This window comes from Miscanthus floridulus, chromosome 9 (genome assembly GCF_019320115.1).
Source record: "Miscanthus floridulus cultivar M001 chromosome 9, ASM1932011v1, whole genome shotgun sequence".
NCBI classification, from domain to species: Eukaryota; Viridiplantae; Streptophyta; class Magnoliopsida; order Poales; family Poaceae; genus Miscanthus; species Miscanthus floridulus.
In genome coordinates, this window is record NC_089588.1 from 137,416,583 (window position 1) to 137,435,932 (window position 19,350).

Sequence of the window (19,350 nt, forward strand, 5' to 3'; positions counted from 1 at the left end):
GCAGACCGAGAAGTGCTCGCGCTTTGGGGCCGGGTGATGGGGACGGAGGAGGCGAGCTCCCGACTGCGTGAGCAGGTGGCCCGACAGGCAGAGGAATTCTCCACCCTTGAGAACTTCTGCGTTGGTACGTGCTTTTTCTATTTTACGTCGTGTTGGTTTCTTCCTTCAGCCTGTTTCTGAGCTTGTTGCCTTTCTTTCAGAGCTGGGCGGAAAGGTGAAGTCGCTGGAGCGGGACCTGGAGATGGTCAAGGTGACTTTTAGTCAGAATGCAGAGGAGCTGGCCAAGTCCCGTGAAGAGCGACGTGCTCTCAAGGGGGAACTTGACCTATTCCGCAACGTTGCTTAGCTTGTCGTCTTGGAGGTCTTTGGGTCGGCGCCAAGCACTAGCGCGCCCGCCATCCAGCTGGTGGAGGTCTCGGATGTGGTTCGGGACCTTATCACAAGTGGGCTGTTCTATGGAGCGTTGGGGGTGTTGACCTCGGTGGCGACGTTCCACCCGAACCTAGACTTCGCCACTATCTACAGCGGGTATGCTAACGGCTTGAGCATGGAGGACATCCAAATGCTCGGGGAGAGCTTGCTGCCGCACACAAGGATGTTGGCAGAGCAAGTCTCTACGCAGTGGGTGATGGACGTTCGCTGTGAAGACATGGCCAGAAGCATGCGTTAGGAGGATGTTGCCCAGCCTGCTGATGGCACGGAGCCTGGGTCGGAGGTGGACATCTCCTCAGCTTCGACCGAGCCGAATGTCGTCCCGCCGGGGAGTGAGCAGCCCAAGCCTTCGCCGGTCGCGCCAACAGTAGATGCCGCCGAGCCGCCCCAATAGCTTGTAAAGTATAAGTAGTTTAGTAAACGTAAAAGTTTAAGTTCGTGGGGCAGCCCCTGTGTAAACGTTCTTGTGTACTTAATGACTACAATCGATTTTGTTTTTGTGATGGAGTCACTCCGTTCGGGGAAGCTTGTCCCTTTCGTTCCTTAGTTTTCCCTTAGCATAATTTTGTTTTTTATTCTTTCTTTCTCGTACTTGCCCATTTGTCCCATAGGCTATAACCTTGGGAGCCCGGGGCGTGGCCCGTGAGGCTCAGCTGCTCATAACCGTAGGTAAAGGTAGGGTGTGATTGGTCGGAATGTTTTAAAGCAAAGCTACATAAGGCAAATTAAAGGAACGAACTACCCTTTCGTTTGGGTAGGAAGGAGTTTCACCATATGATAGTAAAACAAAAAAGAGAGGTAATAGTCCTCGTGGAGCCCCCGAGCGACCCGAGCCAAAAGGTGTTCGGGTCGGGGTGCTCTTATAGGGGCAAACGCTAAGTAAACAATGGTAAGACTAAAATTTAGGGGAAGAAAAAATGACATAGCTGTTCCAAGCGTTCGGTGAGAATGTCGTCGTTGTTGTCCTTCAGTTGGTAGGCGTTCGGTCGGATTACTTCAACCTTCAGTCGTTCGGATCCTTGCCCGCTACGCCCCCTTTCTCGGTTGCTGCTCTTTGCCTTTTTCTTCCTTTGGCTCGTTGGCCTGTCGCAGAAGGCGCTTGAGGAGCTAGCAGTCCTTGTAGAGGTGTTTGATGGGGTAGTCGTGGTTGGTGCACGGGCTCTCCATGAGCTCATGGAAGTGGCCCGGAGGGTCCTGCTGGGGCTGCGTGCCCGCGTGATCAGCCGTGGCGACCAACGCGGAGTTGGTTGGTCGGCGGTGATCCTTCCTGTTCTTTTTCCCTCTCTGCGTGGAGGGGCCCTTGTCCTGATCCTAGCGCTTGGCCTTGCCTTTGCCCCAGCCTCCGTTGGAGCGTGGCGGGAACGGCGCTTGCTAGAGGTGTTGGACAAAGGTCCGTGGTCCTGGGCCATCAGGGCCGGGACTCCGGTCGCTACTGCGTGTGTCTCGGTTTGGCCCGAGCCGCGCGTATATAGGCGGTCGATGTGGAGCGGTAGTCAAGTCAAGACGAGGTGCCAATGCGGCCTCCTGTGCAGCGCTCGGTGGTTGTAGCGGTGATCGGGTGGAGCAACCCATCTATTGCGTCCCCATTCCCCTAGTGGGGAGTGAGGCCGCGAGTCGGTGTTGTGATACGGAGGTCTCCGCTTGTTGCACGACGGTGATCTCCACTAGTGCCCAGAGGTTCCGGTGGATCACCTATTCATGAGGGTCGTTCGGCTCGGACAGGCCGCGCAGAAGTATTGCCGCAACGGCGATGTTCTCATTGGCCTGAGCAAACTGTGGGGGATCGTTCCCCCTATTCATGGTGTTGCGCTGGACCCAACGGGCGTGACCCCGGTGTCGCTCGCCGGTCTATGCGCATAGGGCGCAGAGTGGTGCGCCGAGCGCGCTGGCGCAGTCGATGGCTGGTGCAACCACTGTTGTCGTGGTTGCTCGCCGTGCTCCCGTGCGAGCTTGGGGATCTCCGCATAAGGATCTAGAGGGGCGTGAGTCTACAAGGACTACGTTACCACCGGTGGCTGTCCCGGAGCGTCCGCCATAGCGCACTCCCGGGATGGACGGTGGCTAGGCGCCACGTCGCCGATGCTGGAGCCATCACTCTGAACATCGTCATCCATGAGGTCGAGAAAACAGGTGGGAGCATAGCTCGCCATCCCCACAAATTCGGACGTGAGAAGGGGTGACGTCGGCATCCTTTGGAGCCCTCGGGTGCACGCGTCTGCGGGAGATGTGAGGCTATAGGGGAACTGGTCGTACGGCGGTCGCGGCGGGGACAACGGGGTCCCTCCAAGTAATCGGCGGAAAATAGAGAATAGTAAGTAAATAACAGCATGTACATTACTCACAGCGGGGTTTGAGCAGAGAGTTTGCTCAGAATGAAGCGCGGATGCCGCGTCGTCGAAGTCGTGCATCCCGGAGTCGATGGAGGGTGCCCCTCCGATGGGTGTCGGAATGAGTGCCTCCTCATAGAGGTGTAGTACACCGAGCCAGTCGGAGACGAAGCCTAGGCTTCTGAGGAGAAAGGCCTGGGATGGCTCGAAGACGGGTGGAACCCACATCCCAACAGGTGGGAGCGCGAGAAACTCCAGTGAGCCAAAGCGAATCGTATCATCTGAGCCGGCCATGGTGAAGGTGGTAGAAAAGTGGGCCATCCAATGACCAAAAAGTGTTGAACATACAGCGTCTTCCCCACGGATGGTGCCAACTATCGGTGCAGAAAGTGACCAACAAGTAAATATTTGTAGTTTTGCCGTACGTTGCGATCGGAGGTGGCCTAGCACTCAATGACACAGGGTTTATACTGGTTTAGGCAACATGCCATACGTCCAGTTTGAGTCGGTCGGTGACTTTATTCCTGAGCCCAGGTGCTCGAGGTTTGCAGTGGGGTTACAAAGGAGAAGGAGAAGGATGGGGTGTATGAGAGGTCCATCGGACTCCGGTCGGAAGGGCTGAGAGCGACAGGGGCTCCACTATGAGCTATGTGTTCAAGCGTGTGCTTGAGGTTCGAACCTGGTGGTTCTGTGGTTGTGAGCTTGGTCGATCTAATGAATCTGGAATAACTTGTATGAACTTGAATCAACTGAGTCTCCTGGGAGAGAGCGCATCCCCTTTTATAGATGAAGGGGATGGCCTTACAAGTGAGAGGGAGAGAGTACGAATGCTTCTAAGTCTTGTTGCCCACGCTGGCGGGTACAGGATGATGGCAGGCGCCCACAACACTGTTGGATGTCAGATGCATGTGGGAGGCTGCGTCGTTTTGTTCGGGTATGGCAGATGTCGGTACCTGCTATACTGTTGATGCCCAGAGGCATGTGAGGAGTTTCACCATGTTCACTCGGTATGGAAAATGTTGGCGCCCACAACACTATTTGTGTTAGGGCGGTTGTAGAGTACTGTTCCTATAGGTGTACAGGGTACGGTCCCTGGTAACGTGGTTTGACTTATGCGCCTTGCCTTGCTTTCTCCATCCGTTCCCTGGTCTTTTCCGAGCGGGCGTCCCTAGTCGGTTGGTCCCAATCGGCTCTGGTCGCGCCAGTTGGAGAAGAGCAGCGAGCAGGGTCTTTGCATACCCCGGTCGGAGATGTGGGGTCGGAGTCGGAAGTAGTGCTTTTGGCTAGGCCTTCTGGTCGGAGAGGCCGTCCGGAGGCGGGCTGGAGACCGAAGCGAGCGCTCCGGTCAGAGAGGTGGGCCGAAGTCGGAAAGTAGGTGTCGTTCCTCCTCGATCAGGCCTTCCGGTCGGCGATTGGATCGCCCTTCTAGCCTGTCGTTCTGATACTTGGGCCGGCCCGTGAGTTGCGCGTTGTCTGCTTGGGCCGAGCCTTTGTTGGAAAGCCGGTCCACGAGGGACCCCGGGTTTATGAACCCGACACAACTGTTTCCTCTTCTAACCCTAATTTCAAATGAAAACCTAATCCTTCTTACCTTATTCAAACTAAATTTACAATAACCAGTACACCATGTAGCATAGATGCATGAGTGATTTGGTTCTTGTCTTGTGTGTGTGCTTGGAGGTAGTCCCTTCTCCTAAATCCTTGTGTAGAAAATAGAAAAACCTCTCACTCTCCCTGGGCCACAACCCTCCTCCCCTTTTTTCCCTAAGCCCAGCACGCCTCCTGGTCCTATCTGGCCCGTCGACCACCTTGGACCAACCGACCTCTCCTTTCCCTTTCACTAGTCGGCCCAGTCTACCTAGCCCACGATGGCTCCCCACTACTGGCCCAGGCCACCAAGTGGCCAAGCGCGTAGCCAGTTCCCCTCCCATGTCCCTCACGTGTGTAGCGCGTGCACAAAGAAGCCGCCGTAGCACCGTCCACTCCATTCGCTGTAGCAGAAGCCACCGCCAGCTTGGGCCCAGCGTCAGCCACCTAGAGCCGCTCCCTTCCGTTTCCCTCCGTCTCACACCCAATGCCGCTCCATAGCTTTTCATCGCGGTGCCGTCATCTCCTTCCTCCGTACGCGCTCTTCTGTTTTCCGTAACGAATGCCAGCCGGAAGCCACGACGCGCGAGCTCCATGACGTGAGCACGGGACCGCCTAAAACCGCGCCCTGCGCCGCAATTCTCGGGACGCCCTCGACCCACAGCGCCCGAACCCTACCTGCCCTTGACCACACGGACACGCCTGTGACCAGCTCCCCGTCTCGAACATTCCGAGCCGTACACCTGCCCGTGCTGCGGATGCTCGCCACATCGCACCGGAACGACCATCAGATGGCACGTACGCCGGCGCCGTCACTTGGAACCCTAGCCCAGCACTATAAAACCCCCAAGCCGAGCCCGAGCCCTCGCTGTCTCCCTCCTGTCCTCCGCCACAGACGCTCCCTCCCATCTCTGCCTCGCCTTCCACCTCGCCTCGTCGCAGCAGAGATGTAGCCATGGCATGACGCCAAGCCAGCCCACGCGGTGAGCCACCTCGCCACCGGCACCACGCCATCTTACCCCAACGCCCTGCCTTCGCCTCGCCATGGCGCGGAGCCGCGGACGCCGCGGCCATGACCCGGCATCCAAAGCCGCCGGTGAGTCTCCACCGCTGCCCAAGCTTCCTCCTTTGGCCTTAATTCCCTGGACAGTACCCCACGCCGGCTCAAGCTTGGCTCAAGCTTTCTCCTTGCGTGCACAAACAACCTCAAGGGGCGCCCTTGTTCTTGGAGCAGAGAGCCGGTCCACGGGATCGACACCACCACGTCGCGCACGACGCCAACCCTCTGCGCGGACCGTTTTCTCGGTCCCGGCCGCAACCCCGGTGAGTTCTCACCCGCCAAAGATGTCTCCTTTTGCCTTCCTCACCGTTGTTCTTCACCTTGCCCGCCTTTTCATCGCCCAGCGCCTTCACCTCGAGCCGATTGGCGACCCCGACCGGGACGCGGATTTTCCATTTGTACATGTGGCCGCGCGGGTGGCCGTGGAAGTGTTCCAGGCATTAAGATTCGTGCTCGGTTATGTACCAGCAGACCAAAGCATTGGAATTAGGAGGGAAGGGTAGAATAGGAAATCTACATGCCGTCCATCACTGAGCGCGGTAAGGGGAAAAGTTGAAGTGCCTGTGGCCGGCCATTCCTAGCTTATACGGAAGGAGAGCATGGCGGACGTGAGGAAGGTGGAGGTGCCAGGAACATTTGGAGCTCGCCGATTCCGATAGCAAGGGACAGTTCCCACTCGACCAAGTGCAGATTGCTGCAGAGCGAAGCAAGAATCGAGAGGTGGAGAAGATGTCCGCTGAAATCGAAGACGATGGGGACGTACTGTTCCACAAACAGACCCCAACGCCTGCGGCACTTCCGTTCCAAGTGCCTGCAGCTGGGAAGGCTGCCGCGGGGAAGAAGGTAGAGGGGCAGATCTGCTACGCCGACGGAGCGAAACCAGTGCGGGAGGCCACGCCGCTTTCAATGGCGGAGCAAACAGTACAGATCGGTGGAGGATGCAGGCCTACAGAGCAGTATTTCCATAGTTCAGTAAGTGTACATTATATTCCATTATGTTCAAGCAGTTGATTCATATTTTGAAAATGCCATCCTAAACACAGTTGCAGGTATTTCATCTACCTCAAGACAGCGGCAAAGAGGCTCAAGTACAACAGGCATTACCAGAAGGTATGAATTTAAGTACAATGATTGTTACTTGTACATCTATCACTATTCCAAATTCAGATCTGAAAATGCTGTACAGTACTATGAAGCTAGGTCTGCCTGCAGAAACCAATGTAGAGTTCCAAGCTACATACCAAATAAAGATTTGCTCATTTGAAGTAACTGTGTACTGAAATACTCATCATAACTTGTCTGAGAAAATATTCAGGTTTATTCCGACATGTAAAGCAAAAATGTTACTGATGCAACTAACTAGTACGAAATGTCTTTACTGAAGGGATTGGACACTAGGGAAGTCTGCAAGAGTTATTGCTTGGGTTCACCAGTGGTGCATTATGCATAGTCACTGAGGAGGAGGAAAATGTAGTACAAAGGGGATCATCTCTGGAGCAAAGTTGTTTTGAATACGAAACAAAAGATGATGACTTTAATGCAGAACCTGAACTTGAAGCACCAGAGATGTGCTTGCAAGAGGGTTATGTAGAGAGTCAGCACGACAATGAGCATGAAGAGTCAAGTGATGCAGATGAATCTGCAGATAGTGATGGTGATAAAAGAAACAAACAAAATATCTACCCAAATGAGAAGGATTTGGAGAGTGTGGACTGGGACATATTCTGTTCTACTGGTGAACTAATGAAGAAGAAAGATTCTATCATGGCTGTTTGTACTGCTTATGGTAAGATGCTGAAATGGCAAACTGTATAAGTATCTCTCTCCTTTGGATGGCTCTGACCATACTCCTGATAGAACCCATTTTTCTCACACATAAGATTTACTGATACATCTATTCTGACACAGAACTTGTTACTTATGCAGGTGATTCCTCAGATCAGCACGAGGGCAACCATTGAAGCTAAAGGAGCTTGACGAAGCACAATTGCAAGGTGACAATGAACCACCTTGTTTCATGAGGGGATTTCAATCTAATTGCAAGTTGAAGTGATGTTCAGTTTGCCAGATTTTTTTTTCCAGGTTTGTTGAAAGCCACAAATTCATAGTTCGATTTCAAAGAAATAAATCCAGTTTTTTATTTGCAGTGTCTGCCCATGGCCGGGAAGAGTTTGGGAATTAGGATGCTGGAATAGGCAAGCAGCTGAAAAGCCACAAATTGAAGGTACAACTAAGCGCCAATCACAGTGAATTGACTACAAACCTCTTGAAGTTGATAACATAAAAATATCCAAGAAGAGTTAAAGAACAAATAGAGCTTCTGGATTGGTAAAGGAATCATTTTCAGATTCTGTGCCTGCAGAATTACCTTCATCGCATACAACTTGTGGTGCAGTCTCTTCGGAAACAACAACAGGTAAGTGACTATAGCCTCCAATAGGCAGGGTTGGATTAGCTCCCAGTGTGAGTGCACCTTCATTGCTAGCAGAAAGAACACCTGAATTTCCAGCCCTCAGGAGTTGTTGGAAAGGACCAAATAGACCACCATCTGTGAATATGTTAAACAATCAAATTTCCTTTGAGATCCCAAACTAAAATTCGCGCAATAAACAGGACTAATAAGTGGAAGTTTTGAAGATAAAATAAAATACCTTTACTGTGTCTTTCCGAAATATGAGCAACATTGAAATATGACCACAAAGTTGGTATATAAGACAGAAAAAGCAACACAAGAATGGATGTGATGATTTCCATGCGATATAAATAAAACTGTAATTATGTTAACACGCATAGCATCGAGCTAAAATGCTATATAAGCAAATATAAGGTTCATAGGTGCATATAAACTATTATGTGACGTTTAAGTTCAAGTACACTACTCAAATAATGACTGCTGTATAGTTCTGCTGACATCTACAGTGCTGCTTTTTAAAAGAAATATGGAATGCATATGATTGACCCGAGAAATATCGAGTACAGTAAAGAAAAAAGAAAGAAAATTGCTGGCGAGCACATTAGTGAGGAACAAACCAAATCTAGCTGACAAAAAAGAGGGTATCTTAGCTGAAGAAAATAGAGTTGTAGGGAGAACCGTCTTGAATCCCCATGAAGGCGAAGTCTCAATAAGTGGTTCAGTCTCGACGTCTGGATATGGCTGAGAGCTTACTCTTTCCATAGTGACGACGGTTAACAGCACAGAACTCGATATATTGAGTTTGAATAGCAGTGAAAAAGCCAATTTTATAAAGAAACCAATCCAGGCAATGTTGAGATAGTAATGACTATAAGCGGACTTGTGATATTGAGCTTGGACTTAATGACAGACCATTTTTGAGTTCCTTGATGCTGAAAAAAGGAACGTAATCTATTAGTACTATTCTCTAGTAAAGAAATCCCAAAACAAGCATAATAGATTTATTATAAAAAATAATATTTTTGATCTGTGAAAAGATAAAGTCAACTGGGACTCAAGTACTCAATTAGCACCACACATTAAAACTGTTACAAATGTACATATATGCAATAAATAATTCAGTGTAGTATCACACTCAATAAATAATTCCACAGTACTCCCTAAGCACCCATTAGAGAAATTTATGGCACTTCTATCTGCTTTCTGCTATCACGCTCAATAAAGTACAAACTAATCACTGAACTATTGAGATAGCTGGGGGATTGATGCACCTTCTATTTGCCATTATGGCAGGCGATTCCTCAGATCAGCAATAGGGCAACCATCGAAGGTAAAGGAACTTGACGAAGCACAATTGCAAGGTGAGAATGAACCACCTTGTTTCGTGAGGGGATTTCAATCTTAAGGCAAGTTGAAGTGATGTTCAGTTTGCCAGAATTTTTTTATAGGTTTTGTTGAAAGCCACAATTTCATAGTTTGATTTGAAAGAAATAAATCCAGTTTTGTGCAGTGTCTGCCCAAGTTCGGTTTGGGAGTTGGGATGCTGGAATAGGCAAGCAGCTGAAAAGCCAAAAATTTGACGGTACAACTAAGCGCCAATCACAGTGAGTTGGCTACAAACCTCTTGAAGTTGATAACATAAAAATATCCAAGAAGAGTTAAAGAACAAATAGAACCTCTGGATTGGTTAGGAATCTACACACTACCGGACACGGCTGATTTGCCGAGTGCAAAAGCTTTGCCGAGTGCTTTCTGTCGGGCACTCGGCAAAGGCAATCTTTGCCAAGAGCCGGACCCAGCGGCACTCGGCAAAGATAGGCCGTCGGCAAATCTGCCATTGCCGAGAGCCGGACACTCGCCAAACTTTAGCCGTCGGCAAAAATTTTCCTTTGCCGAGTGCCGGGCGCTCGGCAAAGATTGGCCGTCGGCAAAGGTGGCCGGCGTGACGGCGGCCACCTGCCGTCAGCCTTTGCCGAGTGCCCCGCCGTTAGGCACTTGACAAAGGGTTTTTTTTAAGTCTTTGCTGAGTGCCCTGTGACCTGGCACTCGGCAAAGGCTTCTTTGCCGAGTGCCAATGTTGGCACTCGGCAAATTAATTTTTTTGTTTTTTTCGCCCATTTTTTTCTGGGGCCTTGCTACAGTAATTAAAACTCCATTTCAAAATTTGGGACAATTTTGAGTTTTTTATTATATTTCCTTAATTATTTTTGTTTCGTTGAATTTTTCTAACTATTTCAAATTTGAACTGCATGTACATAAAATAATGGAATTTTGTCATTCAAAAAATGGTATTCATGATGTTTGGCATATGTTGAGGCCGTATCCAGGAACTCGCATGAAATTACGAGCATCTTGTTGTCGTATGTACTTGCGGGAAAAGTGTATTTAAATTATATAAAATCCAAACGAAGTCCGAAAATCACGAAACTTATCGAGGTGTCTTGTTATCGCATGTGGAGGCCGTGGTAAAAAATTGAGAAAGTTTGGAGCAAGTTGTGACGTCGGATGCCTAAAAGCCAGACATCTCCACCCCGGCCCCGGTGGCCCCACGCCCGCGCCCTGGGTCCCCGGCCGCCGCCTGAGCTCGCCGGCGCCCCGGGCTCCGAGCTCCCCGGGACAGCGACCCGGCCGGCCCCGAGCCGCCTAGAGCTCCCCCGCCGGCCCCGAGCTCCACCGGCCCCGCCGTGCCCTACGGCCGGCCAGCAGAGGGAGAAGGAGAGGAGCAAGAGGAAGAAAGAGAAGGGGGAGGAGGAAGAGGAAGAAAGAGAAGGGGGAGGAGGAAGAAGAGGAAGAAAGACAAGGGGGAGGAGGAAGAAGAGGAAGGTGCCGACCCGACCGCCCGTCGATCCTCGTGCCATTCCGATCACCCGTTGATCCTCGCGCTGCTACGATCATCCCCGCCGTCATCGCCGGCCCTCACTCTTGCCGTTCTTGCCGCCAAGGTAAGCCCTACCCTTGTAGTGTTAGTAGTAGTAGTAGTAGTTAGTAGTGTTAGTAGTAGTTAGTTGTAGTGTTAGTAGTAGTAGTTAGTAGTGTTAGTTGTGGTGTTAGTTGCAGTAGTTAGTAGTGTTAGTTGTAGGGTTAGTAGTAGTAGTAGTTAGTAAATAGTAGTAGTTAGTAAGTAGTAGTGGTTAGTAGTAGTAGTTAGTAGTGTTAGTTGTAGGGTTAGTAGTAGTAGTAGTTAGTAAATAGTAGTAGTTAGTAAGTAGTAGTGGTTAGTAGTAGTAGTTGTTAATAGTTAAGTAGTTCTTAGTATTAGTACTGTTAGTAGTTAAGTAGTTGTTAGTAGTAGTGTTAGTAGTAGTTGTAGGGTTAGTAGTAATTGTTGTTGTACTACTTCAATACTTTCATCTGCATGGAAAGAGAACTAAAGTTATGGCTCCTCTTGATATATTGGTGGTTGTTGGCCTTCGTGCCCATGTTTGGTATATATGTGGTTGCAGGGGAGGTGCTGCCGAAATTTTTAGTCGACACTAACCATTTTTGCCCTTTTTTGCAGGAGGACCTGTGGGAGGGACTCGACGACCCCGATCGTCTTCGTCGGCGTTGCGAGTCTTCTTGCATCGCGTCGACTCGCCACTGCACCAACTCTCCACCGCCCCGCTACCCTGACCTCACTGGCACCCTAGGTATAACCCCTCTATTCGTATGTGGTCTTTGGTCGCGTAACCTAGTTAGGTGTCTCCCGTTCGAAAGAGATACGGTTGGAGGTATGCAGATCTTTGTATATCTGCGACCGTATCTGTTTTGGATTGTTCACGTTTTTTGGACAGCCCGTGGATGCGTAGATGGGTTAGTTTCCATGGTCCGCTCCAGTCCGAGATGGTGTTTCGGCATCACTCCCTGTTGTTCTCTGGATACACACTCTCCCTTGCAGGACGTGTATCGGGAGAATAGCGGGGAGGTGCTGCCGAAATTCTGTCTCGGATAGGAGCGGAGCATGGAAACTAACCTTATCTACGCATCCGTGGGTGGGATTAGGACATATCCTCACCTATTAGAGAGTAGGGACACCGCGTAGATGCAATTGATGGTCACCTATGGAGATGTTATATATGCTAGAGGATGGAGGACCGTCAATGGATGTACACGGGCCAGACAAGTTAGGGTGATGTCAGCATTGAATGGATGAACAAGACCGATCGTTTCTTGAAGTGTGCATTTGGCAAGGCCGCTAGATACCCGAAAATGGCTTTGTGTCCCTGCAGCAAGTGTGGTAACAGGAGAATGCAAAACTAGGAAGTCATGGGTATACATCTGCACAAGAATGGGTTTACGCCGAACTACACCCGGTGGGTCCACCATGGTGAAGCCGATCGTATGAGAGAGGAGGTGGTGAGACCACGCGTCGAGGCTTTCGATGCTGATGCCAGGGTAGCTGACATGGTAGATGACGTTCACCAAGCACAGTTTGCTAAAGGACGTGAGGAGGCGAAGATGCATGCAGTCGTAGATGTGTTCAAGTACATGATGGACTCAGCGGCGAAACCCCTTCACGCTCATTCTGAGGTCTCTCAGCTGGATGCCATTAGTCGCTTGATGGGGTTGAAGTCCGATTTGAACATGAGTCGAGAAGGCTTCGATAAGGTGTTGGCCGTGGTTGGCACCCTGCTTCCAAAGGACCACGGTTGTCGAAGACCATGTACGAGGCACAGAAGCTCCTTAAAGCACTGAAGATGCCGTATGAGCAGATACATGCTTGTCCGAACGGTTGTGTCCTATTTCGTGAAGAACACAAGGAGGCAAATAACTGTCCAAAGTGTAAAGCTTCCAGGTTCCTGGAGGTAGAGTCTGGTGATGGTGGTGGCTAGAAGAGGCAGCTTAAGATACCCGCCCGAGTCTTACGGCACCTTCCCTTCGTGCTGAGGCTTCAAAGGCTATTCATGATCGAGGAAACTGCGAAACAGATGACGTGGCACAAGAATGGCAAACGGTACAATCCTGACAAGATGGTACATCCATCTTATGGTGAAGCATGGACCAGCTTTAATGATAAACATCGTCTGAAATCCGATGAGGCTCGTAATGTACATGTCGCGCTGGCAACAGATGGGTTCAATCCTTATGGCATGATGGCCGCCCCTTACACATGTTGGCCCGTGTTTGTTATCCCACTCAATCTCTCTCCTGGCGTCGCCTTTCAACGACATAACGTGATCTTGACGTTGATAATTCCTGGACACCCGGGGAAGAATATGGGTGTGTTTATGGAGCCTATGATTGATGAATTGATCAAAGCTTAAAATGAAGGGGTATGGACATACGACCGAGCTACAAAGCAAAGCTTCAAAATGTACGTCTGATACCAATACTCCATGCATGACTTCCTGGCGTATGGGTTATTTAGTGCCTGGTGTGTTTAGGGGAAGTTCCCGTGCCCAATATGCCAGGAAGCTGTGAGGTTCATTTGGTTGAAGAAGGGTGGCAAGTATTCGTTGTTCGATCAACATCGTCAATTCCTAGATTCCAACCATCCATTCCGATAAGACACCAAGAACTTTAGGAAAGGTGTCGCAGTCACGGACCCTAGACCGCACTTGAAGACTGGTGCCGAGGTTCATGCTCAGATAGATGCTCTCGTGCCCAATGAAGAAGATGGTTTTGTGGGATATGATGAGCAACACATGTGGACTCATAAGTCCGGCTTGACGAGGCTCCTCTATTTCGATGACCTCCTACTGCCCCATAACATTGATGTAATGCACACTGAAAAGAATATCGCCGAGGCACTTTGGGCAACACTCATGGACACTGACAAGTCTAAGGACAACCCTAAGGCTAGAGTGGACCTGGCGACGTTGTGCGATAGACCACAGCAAGAGATGCGGCCTCCTGCAAACGGCAAGAACTGGAAAAGGCCTAAGGCCGATTTTGTCTTGAAACCCGAACAAAGGAGGGAAGTACTACGATGGATCAAAGGCGTTAATGTTCCCTGATGGGTATGCAGCGAACCTGAGCAGGGGAGTGAACTTAGGCACTATGCGAGTCAACGGGATGAAGAGTCATGACTACCACGTATGGATTGAGCGGCTTCTTTCGGCGATGGTACGAGGCTATGTTCCTAAGCATGTCTGGCTAGTGCTTGCAGAGTTGAGCTATTTCTTTCGCCAGCTTTGTGCCAAGGAGCTATCTCGGACCGTGGTTGCAAACTTGGAGAAAGTGGCACCTGAGTTGCTTTGTAAGTTGGAGAAGATCTTTTCACCCGGCTTCTTGTTGATGCAGCATTTGATTGTGCACCTCCCGTATGAGGCACGTATGGGGGGCCCGTACAGGCCCGTTGGTGCTATCCAATCGAGAGATGTCTGAAGGTCGTTCGCAAAAAATGTAGAAATAAAGCCAAAATTGAGGCTTCCATTGCAGAGGCTTCCATTCTGGAGGAGGTGACAAACTTCACACAGCTATACTACACAACGAACCTTCCTAGCGTGCATAATCCACTCCCTCACTACAATGCTGACGAGAATGAATCCAACCTCAGCCTTTTTCAAGGGCAACTCGGAAGCGCAAGTGGATCGACCAATAAGAGGTTGGATAATGAAGGGTGGCGTAGTATCATGCTATATGTGTTGCAGAACCTAACCGAGGTGAAGCCGTTCATTGAGTAAGTTCTCAACGAACTTGTTTCAATATGCTGCCACTATTCTGCATCCAACTGATTCTTTCTCATTTGCACAGGGAATTTATTCGTGTATCCTGGCATCAACCATGGGGTCCTACCCCACGGCAAACCGATACCCTTCTTTCACAGGGTCTGGGAGCAGGGAGGCCTGATTTCATTTCTTGGTTCAAAACAAAGGTATTGTCCAATTTACCTCGTACCTAGTTCGAGATTTCGAGTTTCGCGTACTTAGTCTGGCAATCTTTCATTCTTGTGCTTGCAGGCCCAAACCGATGCAACTGAGTAAGGAGTTGAGACAGGTTGCAAATGGCTTTGACAATAAGGTGAAAGCTTATTCGGGTTATGATGTGAATGGATATCGCTTTCACACAGCAAGCTACGAGCGAGCTCGGCCCCATCAAAAAACCACAAACAGCGGAGTTTGTACTCCCGGCACTGATGGCCTCGAGTATCATGGCATAATCGAAGAAATCTATGAACTTTCATTTTATGGTTCGAAACCTCTTTGTCTTGTCATGTTCAAATGCCACTGGTTCAATCCTTGACTAACGAAACGGAGCCCTAATATTGGTCAAATCAAGATTCGACAAGATTCCGTCTATCAAGGAAAAGATGTCTTTATTGTGGCTCACCAGGCCGTGCAGGTTTATTATTTGCCATACGCGTGCCAAGGCAACAAGGCTCTTAAGGGTTGGGCTATTGTGCACCAGGTATCGCCACATGGTAGACTAGCTGTCCCAAACGATGAAGATTACAACTTTAACCCAAACACATATGAAGGAGAGTTCTATCAAGAAGATGGGCTACTAGGGAGGTTGGTGATAGACTTAACCGAGGCGATCGGAATGGAAGTAGACAATGAAAGGATCGATGACGAGGAAGAAGGAGATGAGGTGCAAAATGCCAAGGACATAGAAATGCTTGAGCGATTACATTTAGACGATGACGATGAAGACAACATTGAACCTTCGGACAGTGTTGTTTATTGGACAATTTTGATAATGATGACGAGACATATGATCCAGATAATCCCAATAATGATGATTACTTCTAATACATGTAATACTATGTTATTTTGTAATCGTGTTTTGTTTATTTATTTAGCATCTATTTTTAACACATGTACTAATATGTCTTGTTTGTTTCTTTTTAATTGCAGGTGATTGAACAAAGATGGCGGGCAGTCGTGTGCCAAGGAACGTGAACTCGGGGTTCATGAGGGCACGCGATGTAGATCCGGATACAGAAGAGGGGTCGTCGGACGAGAGGAGGCAGAGGGCCAGGAGCAGCGGTAGCGGCAGTGGCAGCAGGAGGGGCCAGCCTCCTCTAGTCAGGCCGCATGACGTGCTGGAGGAGGAGCGTCGTACCCCGAATGAGGAGGAGCTGGTTCGGTAGACGGACGACGAGGGAGACGAGGCATAGCAGGGCGGCGAGGCTGGAGGCACAGCTGGTTCGGACTCCTCTGCTGTGGCCAGGATCTACTTGCGAGGTCCCTCAAAACTCCCTGGGCCTCCGCTTCTTCCCCTACGCCCAGTGATCCGCCCCTAGGGGGACAGGTAAGTAACTTTAGATTTTATCATAGCTACTTCATATAACCTGTTGAAAATTGTCAGAGAAACTAATAATGTTTGTTAATGACTTGTGCAAGCACTGGCTGGTTGTGTCACCTGGTGACTCATGCAACCCCAACCACATCCTGGGTCTTGTGTGCAGGCACTTTAACCCTGGCATTGTCACGCACAAGGGGAACACTGAGCCGGCCAAATCATGGGACCACTACAAAGATGCCCCCGACGCATGTGGAGATAAGCAGGAGCGGGTGAGGAGAGAGTTCTGGGTAAGTCTCGCTCGCACAACTTTGATCAATACATCGCATTTATTTGACTTTTTTTTGACATAATGAATTGATACATTATGTCTGTCTATAGACTTTTTTCAGATGTGAAGAGGGACAGGAGGACAGGGCGGAGAAGGTGATGGTGAAAAGTGCCAGGAAACGAATCACCAACATGCACTACGAGGAGCGCCTCACTTGCATCGTCAAGTACTACGCCATGCACCTTGGTGAGAAGATCACCAAGACACATGTAAGATAGAGGACGCTGACCCAGGAACAGTACCTTGAGGTAAATAAAGAATAATACTGATTCGTTTTGAGATTAAGTAGCTTTAATTTGGTCTTCTTACATCTCAAATTCTTTATGACATGTAGATAATTCTATGGTGGTGCGAGTCGTATCGGGACTGCTGGGAGATGATCGTGGTCAGGTGGTTCACGGAGGGTTATATCCAGGACCACGAGGTGGGGCGGGAGCGGCGTATGGCAGCGATAGGCCCCACACACCATCAAGGCAGCCGCAGCCTCGGCGCGTACAAGCAAGCATGTGTACGTCAATTTTTAGTATTCTGACGCTCCATTCTGCATGTTTCTTCTAATCATCTTGTTGTCTTTCTCGCAGTCGGCATCACATGGTGGGCAGTCCATCTCCAATTTCATGGCATATGGTCTGGCCCACAAGGGTAAGGCGACGTCCGCTGTCACCTTCACCCCGGATGACCCGCCCGAGTCCTACAGCAACCCGAGCGTCCACACCCGCATCAATTCGTACGTGTCGGAGGCAAGGTCGATCCATGGGCCAGACTGGGATCCGAGCACCGACGACATCGATGGGATGATGGTCATGAGGCTCGGACAAGGCAAGAAGCATGGGCGGTACTGGATTAGCGATGGCACCCTCGAGCCCAGCGAGATTCCCTCCCTTTCCTAGATCCGAGCACAGACCCCAAGCGGAGGCCTGGCCATACGCCAACGGCCGTCCCCTTCACAGCAGTGGGTCGACGCACTCCAGGTTAGTCCCGTTTAACTTTTCGTACATCGATCTTTAAATAACTTAGTTACCTTTGCATTACTGAAACATTCGATTGAAAATGTTGCAGGCCGAGAACGAGAGGATGGCTTAGGAGCTGCAGGACCTGGCGGCGAGGACCGAGAAGGCCGAGCGGGAAAGACAGGACGAGCGGGCCGAGCGGGAAAGGCAGGCCAAGCAGCTTGCGGAGATTACGACGTTCCTGCAGAACTTTGGGCAAATGCATGGGGTAGCTGTGCCGCAGTTCGCTCCACCGTCGCCGCCAGTTATAGCTAGTCCTGTGAGTATGAAACCAAATTGCTTCGACTAGTGCTTTCATTAGATGACCACTCTAACAGATGCAATCTATTGTCCTTTATGCAGCCTCCGTCGGTAGCTTCGAATAACCCATGTCAGGCGCAAGCAGGCGACGGCACTTTTCCTTCACCAAGCACTCAGTTTCCTCCCTACCGGTAGTTTGTATCTCTTTTTCACCGCTTGATGGACATGTGATGCACTGTGATCAACTATCGACTTGTTTCGATGGATATTGGACCTATTATGCTTGTGATGTCGTGTATGTGAGATATTGTGTGATCGACATGTGATATATATGTGGTATTACCTTTGTGATAAGATGGATGTGATATATATGTGTTATATTGTGTTTGTGATGTCACAGATGTTATATATATTTCTTATATGCTGTGTTTGTGAATATAGAATAAAAAAATAGCCTCTTTGCCGAGTGCCCTGACCCTGGCACTCGGCAAGGGCCAGGACACTCGGCAAAGATTTTTTAAAAAAAATATTTGCCGAGTGCCGCCTATATTTGCCGAGCGCCGACCTGGCAGGGCACTCGGCAAAGAAATTATTAAAAAAAATAAAAAAAATCTTTGCCGAGTGTATAAATTAAAAAAATCTTTGCCGAGCGCCTCTGACATGGCACTCGGCAAAGCATGTGCTAACGCAACCGGCGCCGTGACGGTCACTTTTCTTTGCCGAGTGCCGAGATTGTACTCGGCAAAGACTTTGCCGAGTGCCTGATAAAAGGCGCTCGGTAAAGAATTCTTTGCCGACGGATTTTTTACCGGAGGCTTTTTGCCGAGTGCTACCCTCGGTAAAGGCTTTGCCGAGGGCAAAGTAGGCTTTGCCGAGGATAAAGTAGCCTTTGCCGAGCGTCTGAATCCAGTAGTGACTGGTGTATGTATGCTGCTTTGCAAGTGCCTATATAATTGTCTTTGAACTCTGTTTGCTTACATGCACACCGACCACAGTCTTACTGACATAGTGGCGATAAACGAGTTATTTACAATACATGATTTTTAACAAAACAAAAGTTCTTTACAGCTGTAACCATGGTGCCTAAATGAACAAAAAATTGACATACCGGGAAGATGCAGTAAGAGAACCATCATATGGCAGCCATTGCAAACCCAGTTACCAAGTAATGAGGTGCCTTTAGGCTGGTTAATTTTTACTGGCACCTGATAGGACTTAGGCCTTGTTTAGATGCCAAAAAATTTAGCAAAATGCTACTGTAACGGTTTTCATTGTTATTTGGCAATTAGTGTCCAATCATAGTTTAATTAGGCTTAAAAGATTCATCTCGTAGATTTCGTCTAAACTGTGTAATTAGTTTTATTTTTTTATTTATATTTAATGCTTCATGCATGCGTCCAAAGATTCAATGTGACGAGAAATCTTAAAAATTTTAACAAAATTTTAGAAACTAAACGGGCCCTCGAGCTGATTCAGAAAAAAATGTAGCATCACACTTCAGAAAATCATGTAACAACACAGAACAGAAGAGGTACTGTTATGGAATCTCCAACAGTTGCCAAAAGGTTCAAACTTGCAGGTGATGGGTGGCCACAGAACTCTCCATACACCCTGCTATACAATCTCTTGTCCCATAGACCATCTCAACAGCATAAGTACTATTCTATACAGTACGAAGAGTACTACTCCACACAGTACGAAGAGCGTGGCTAAAAGTGCAAGCCTATCAGATCACATATATTGCCCTAGCACTAGCAGTACTATTCCACAGATATTCAGAGTTG

The 19,350-nt window shown here is 49.2% G+C and overlaps 1 long non-coding RNA gene across 13 annotated transcripts; it reads left to right on the forward strand.

Annotated features, from left to right (window-relative positions):
* The first annotated feature begins 5,828 nt into the window (after positions 1-5,828).
* On the forward strand, positions 5,829-17,920 carry LOC136484328 (uncharacterized). Of its 13 annotated transcripts, none has more exons than XR_010765895.1 (17): positions 5,829-6,378; positions 6,450-6,516; positions 6,791-7,192; positions 7,333-7,449; positions 7,554-7,630; positions 7,769-7,822; positions 9,113-9,225; positions 9,320-9,423; positions 10,279-10,761; positions 11,319-11,448; positions 15,598-15,994; positions 16,087-16,275; positions 16,367-16,564; positions 16,651-16,824; positions 16,898-17,287; positions 17,376-17,585; positions 17,669-17,920. It is a non-coding gene; the product is annotated as an uncharacterized lncRNA (long non-coding RNA). The 13 variants fall into 13 exon arrangements; XR_010765890.1 differs by having other exon boundaries at positions 7,333-7,400; XR_010765898.1 differs by having other exon boundaries at positions 7,333-7,400; positions 16,378-16,564.
* Positions 17,921-19,350: the final 1,430 nt, after the last annotated feature.